This window comes from Vulpes lagopus, chromosome 4 (genome assembly GCF_018345385.1).
Source record: "Vulpes lagopus strain Blue_001 chromosome 4, ASM1834538v1, whole genome shotgun sequence".
NCBI lineage: Eukaryota > Metazoa > Chordata > Mammalia > Carnivora > Canidae > Vulpes > Vulpes lagopus.
Genome location: NC_054827.1, coordinates 107,676,849 through 107,682,646, shown reverse-complemented (window position 1 = coordinate 107,682,646; position 5,798 = coordinate 107,676,849).

Below are 5,798 nucleotides of genomic sequence, written 5' to 3'. Positions count from 1 at the left end.
CACAGGCCCAAAGCAATACTGTCCAAGGGCTAAAATGGACACAGAGGGCCTGCCATCTCATGGAGGTTTAGGAGGGGGAAGCCAAGATGATCACAGACAGAAGTGGCAGGGAGAAGGCCCACAGGCATCCCAAATTTGTCAGAGTTGGGACCCAAGGGAATAACTCCCAAAACTACCACTCCCCTCTCCCTGGCCATTCTGCAGCCCCAATGACTGTTAAGGCTCTCAGATCTCAGGGGCAAATCCCTAGAGACAAGGCTGATATGCTGCGAAGGAATAAAGCTGCTACATCCCAAGCATGCTCAGAAAACTCAGAGTGGCTGAATCATCATGAATGAAGTTTCCACTATTCAACAAAATGAGAGCTCTAGATACAAATTGAGTTGTAGGAAGTGTTCCGTAATCACCTGGGTTTGCGACTTAAGAAATCCATACCCAATGAGAGCACTGGGTAGCCAGCACCAGGTAGGTAATAAGCACTCAAAAGCCATTATCATGTTTACTATCATCTGGATGGGACTTTCTTTTCTTATTCCACTCTAGTTTCCTTTAAAATAAACAAGCCTGTCTCCACAGCTTCAACTGTTGTCCCGTGTCCCCGCTGCCACCCAACATCCATTTGGGACACTGGAGAAGCAGAGTCTGTTTCTCACAATGGAGTGGATCAATTGGGTCAACAGCTACTGGGGAGTCCACATGCCATTAACTCAGGGAGAGGACATCCCAGGACAGACTGGGTCTTGGCCAGGTTTTGCACAGGACCCTAAGGTCCTCCCCTTCTCCAGCCATCAGAAGCTCAGAAGTTGTCCTTCCTGTATCTCCATTCAAAGGAGCACCTAACAGCCCAGGGTTTGGGAGGATGGGGAGTTGCGGGTTAGGGGAGGGAATCTAACAGGTTCCATTTGCAAGCTCCAAGATAAGGACCTCTGTTCCACACCCGCACCCCACCTCTCTTGGGGGTGAGGTACAATGAGTTGTTAGATGCAAATATATCAAAAGATTTATATAAATGAAAGCTTCTTTATTATGATAACAACCCCCCACCCAGGATCATAGTAAAACATTTAAGGTGTGTAAATGCCAAGAAATTTGCCCTGAAAAAGAAAGCATTCGAGATAGCTTTTGTTCATTGAGATTTAAAATTTTGAAATATGTTACTTTAAGTTCTGTTTATTGTGAAGGCCAATTTGCCACTTTTCATATCAAGACATTTTTATAGACACTATCCCATCAATTGGAAGAGACAGGCAGGGAAGTGGCTCCAACCATCAGGCTCTCAGCACAGACCTCAGGCTCTATACGATGCTACTATATCCTTCACTGTTGATAGGAGAACAGGTGGGCCTCTCTGCCAGGGAGGATGTGAAAAGAATTTTGAAAGAAACAGAATATACTCCATTGCAGCTTTAAAATCTTATTTTTATATGCCAGTTTCCCAGCTCCAGAGGATACCTGAACAGTAGAGGGAGGGAAACTGTGGGATCTCCATGCTAGCTACTCTCCAATGACGTTTTTCCCAGACTCTGGACCTAGAAACAACCAAAAATGATTTGGTGAATGTACTGAAATGATTTATCGACCATTTACCAAGTTCACACTGTCATAAAGGACACAGGGCTTAATACTGAGTATTGATTAAAAGATACTGAAAAATTCCATTCCCATATATTATCCCTAACATCTTGCCAGAATCATCTGTCCCAAAACAAACCATCTTGTTTCCTAGGCATGCTGTCAGGTCAGGGAAAAGGAATAAATTTTCCTTAAAAAACTATAGAATCCCACAAAGGGAATACAGTTTTTAAGAACTGAAATAAAATTAGGGATAATAATTAGTCATTAACAAGGAGTCCTCAGCCCCGCCAAGCACAGTGCTAACGTTTCACATCTATTAACTCATTCAACCTTCACAGCAATCCTATGATTCAGCCCCATTTTACAGATGAGAAAACCAAGGGACAGAAAGAATAAGGCATTTGCCTGTGGTCACAGAGGCCAAGTAGGGACCCAAGCCCAGGCAGTGGGGCTCAGAGTCCATGTGCTTAACGGCTACCCTCTGCCTTTTTACACAAGCTGCTCTGGATTGAAAATGCTGAATCCAGTGACAGTGGATTCACCTCCCAAATGAATCTCTACGTGTGATGTGGTTACAAATGATCCTGATGGCTACGTTATAGACCTTGACAAACCATACTCGAGCTTATCTAAAACAATAGCCAGTTGGATACATGCTAGAACTTTAAAATAGTGATGCTGGTCTTGGCAGACGAGGTTCTCAGACATACCACCTGATGACCATTATCAAGCCCCTGTGCCTATAACTGGGTGAAAAACCAGGATATTTAACTCGTGCTTTGGGGACAGAAGTTCTAGAAATGAATTCTTTCTCATAAGCTCTTAGTTCACAGGAGACCAGACGTAACTTGATAGCACCATGCTGACCACTGGGATGTCTCAGCCAGGCCCACTCCAGCTCCCAGAAATGCCCAACTTTATCCCCTAACTTTGGAGATTCTCCTTGTGCCAGGCCAGGACCTGCAGACATTCTCTGCTCAAGATCCAGTCTCCACTCATAGGCAGCGACACCGGAGTGGCCGGCAAGGGTCCCTTTGAGAAACACACAAATACAGATGAACTCATCAGTCCCAAAGAGGCCACTCTTTGCCCAGAGGCCATGGGCTTCCTTGGTGGGCTTTCCAGGGCGCCTCCAGCTCTCATCCACCAGGAAGAGGGTCTTAGAGGCTGCCCTCCTCACAGTCTCATTACAGCCAGAAACCTTACCTCTCACTTTTCCCTCCATTTCTGCTGAGTTTTCTTATGCCAGTTTGCCCATCTCAGAGGCTGTCAGGAGCCCCAAGAGAAAAAGAGCCATCATAGGTCACTGCATACTTTCGGGCCAAACACCAAGTTCCCAAAGGAGAATCTTAGTTCTCAGCCTTCCCATGCCAGGAACCGCTGGCAGAGGAGCCTGGCAAGGCACCAAGTAGCTGCTACTGAGCCTCTGAACGGGCACGGGAGCCTCAGGTGGCTACAAGTCCAGGGTGCTTACAGGGTAGCAATCTGCCCTTTCTTTAGGACTCATTTCCACTAGAAGGGCTCACCTCTGAGAGCCTGTCGAAGGCCCAGGCAGGTAGGAACCAGGGGCTGCCCTAGGGGCAACGGCTCCTGTGCTTCTCAACTGACTCTCCTTGGGAAAGGCAGGCGCCCTGCCATCTTGTCTGCAGCTGGAGGTATAGACAAAGTGTATCAAGCCTCTCTCCTCCCCAGGGCTGGCAGGTTTTCAGCACCATTGTGGAGGCCAGGCTCCATCGCTGGGCTCCATCCTCACTGCCCGGTGAGCATCCCTGGCCACCCCGACCCAGCCACAAAAGAAATGTCCCTCAGGCTGATGAATACCCCCTCCTCGTTCTTCCTTGTCTCCTCAGAAGCACCTCCTGCCCCTCAACCCTCTGTCGTCCTTGACTACCATAATCACCAGAGCAACCAGCCTCAGCCTCAGCCTCAGCCAAATCCCTGGCCCATTTCCAAGTGTTGTCCCTGGGTTCATCCACACATTTTCCTGCAAGCTCCCTCTGCCTTTTTGGGCCCTAAGCTCTGTCTCTTTTGGGGATGCTAGGGCTTATGGTCCATATCAGGCTAGAGACTTTCTCTCAAAGAAGAAATGCTTATGGTCATCTCAACATCCCCTGGCGCTTGAACACCAGGACTTGGCCTCTTGCCTGGGTGGTAGGCACTTTCTCTCTTTACTGCCACCTCTGGGGATCAGGTCAGGGTTCTTCTCACTGCCTATCAGCCACTGGGGATGAAGGGGGGCTCTGGAGTCCCACACTGAGGTGACTTTCCCAGCCACACACTTTGGCCCCTGTGTGCTTCACAGAACCACATCAGCCTCCTCCAGAGGCCTGGCCTGCCTTGCTCAGTGGTCCTGTCTACCTACCCTTCAGCACCACCCCACCTTCCTCCCAAGACTGGCAAGTTCCCAGAGTTCTGAGAAATTCACTTTCCAAGCAAGGTCCTTAGGCCCTCATGTCCTTGGCCAAAGGCCAGGGTCTTGTTGGGTTTCCAGCTCTTGTTATATGGTAAAGGTAAAGGGGGTAGCCTTCAACATAGAATGGAATGACATGGAAGGAGGAGACTCTAATAACAAGACCTGAGCCCCTCCCGTGGTCATCTGCTCCCCCAGATCATGATTTGCTCTTTCCAAGTAGATGTCTCACGCAGTAAGTCCTCCTGTGTCTTCTCCTCTGGCCCTGACCTTGAAGGGAGACCTGCTCTTGTGCCTCCTGGACTACCTACTGCCATAAACTTGAACACTGATGCCAGAATCACCAGAATTTCCTCAAAGGACACTCAGCAGCAGGAACTCTCTTTTGCCAGGAACTGGCCCTGGCCCAACAGTCTCCAGGCTGAGAAACCCATAGCAGCTCACCTGGCAGCAATATCACTGTCGGTTGTAAACCAACCAGTTGGTGATCACCCTCTTTCTCTCCTTTGTGGATGCACTAGGAAGGAAATTCCAGGATTTCAGACTCTTGGGGTCCCTGCTCGCAGAGCTCAATGCCCCAATTAGGTACCTGGCAGCTGTAAGAGCTCACACTTCTGCCAAAATGACAGGGCTCTTATGGATGGGTCCAATCCATTTTCTGACCCCATGAAATGACCACTCTGCATTCAGTCTGGACATGGGTCAGGTGTACCATACCTCCCAACACACACACACACACACACACACACACACACCTTGGCAACGCCCCCCGCCCCCCTCCGAGACAGGGCAGGAAAGCAACGAGGCACAGGTGTAGAAGGAAGACCTGGAGGAAGAGAAAGCCAGTGGCCTCCCACTGAGTCTGGCTTAGGGCTCTAGGTGCAGATGATTTGGCCTCAGAAGATTACCCTCCCATGGAGGAAACAGTTGGAATTCATAGGAACTCTGTGAGCTCGAGTTTCCTCAAGAGTAGCACGAGGACACTGGACTCTATGACCCCCAAGTGTCCTTCTGTGGTAGACAGAATAATGCCTCCCCGCCAGAAGCCCTCCATGCCTTACTCCCCAAAACCTGTGAATATGTTACATAGAAAGAGGGAATTACATGGACATCTTAGATGGAATTTAGGCTGCTAATCAGGTAACCTCGAGATAGGGAAGTTATCCTTGATTATCTGGTTGAGCCTAGTGTAATCTCAAGTGTCCTTATAAGTTGAAAGAGGGAGGCAGGAGTAGGGTCAGGGTCAGAATCAGAAAGAGATTTGAAGATGCTAGCTTTGAAGGTGGAGGAAGGGACCATGAGTCAAGGGATGCAGGGATCTCCAGAAAAAGGCAAGAAAAGTCTTCTTCTCTAGAGCCTCTGGAAGGAACACAGCCCTGCTAACACCTATATTTTAGCCCAGGGGGAATCCACTTTGAACTTCTGACTTCCAAAACAGTTAAGATGGTAAGTTTGTGTTGTTTTAACCCACTCATCTTGGTGTAATTTGTTACAGCTGCTGTAGGTCCCTAACATCCACACCCCAATTTCCCATTAGCTTTACCCTTTCCATCAGAATTCCATCTCCTCTCTAAGTCCTGGATCCCCAGGTAGCAGCACCGCTAGGAGTCAGGGTCCCAGTCCTGGGGCAAACTCCTACCAAACATTCAAAATAGAGGCGTATAATGTCCAACATTTATAGAGGACCTTGCTTTTTTTTTTAATTACTTCATTAAAAATTCACTGTGTTTTATCAGAGTGTTTTTATGAGCCAATTACTGAGCTGGTCCCTACAGATGCAAAGCCAAGTGGACATCATCCTTTCCCTCAAGGA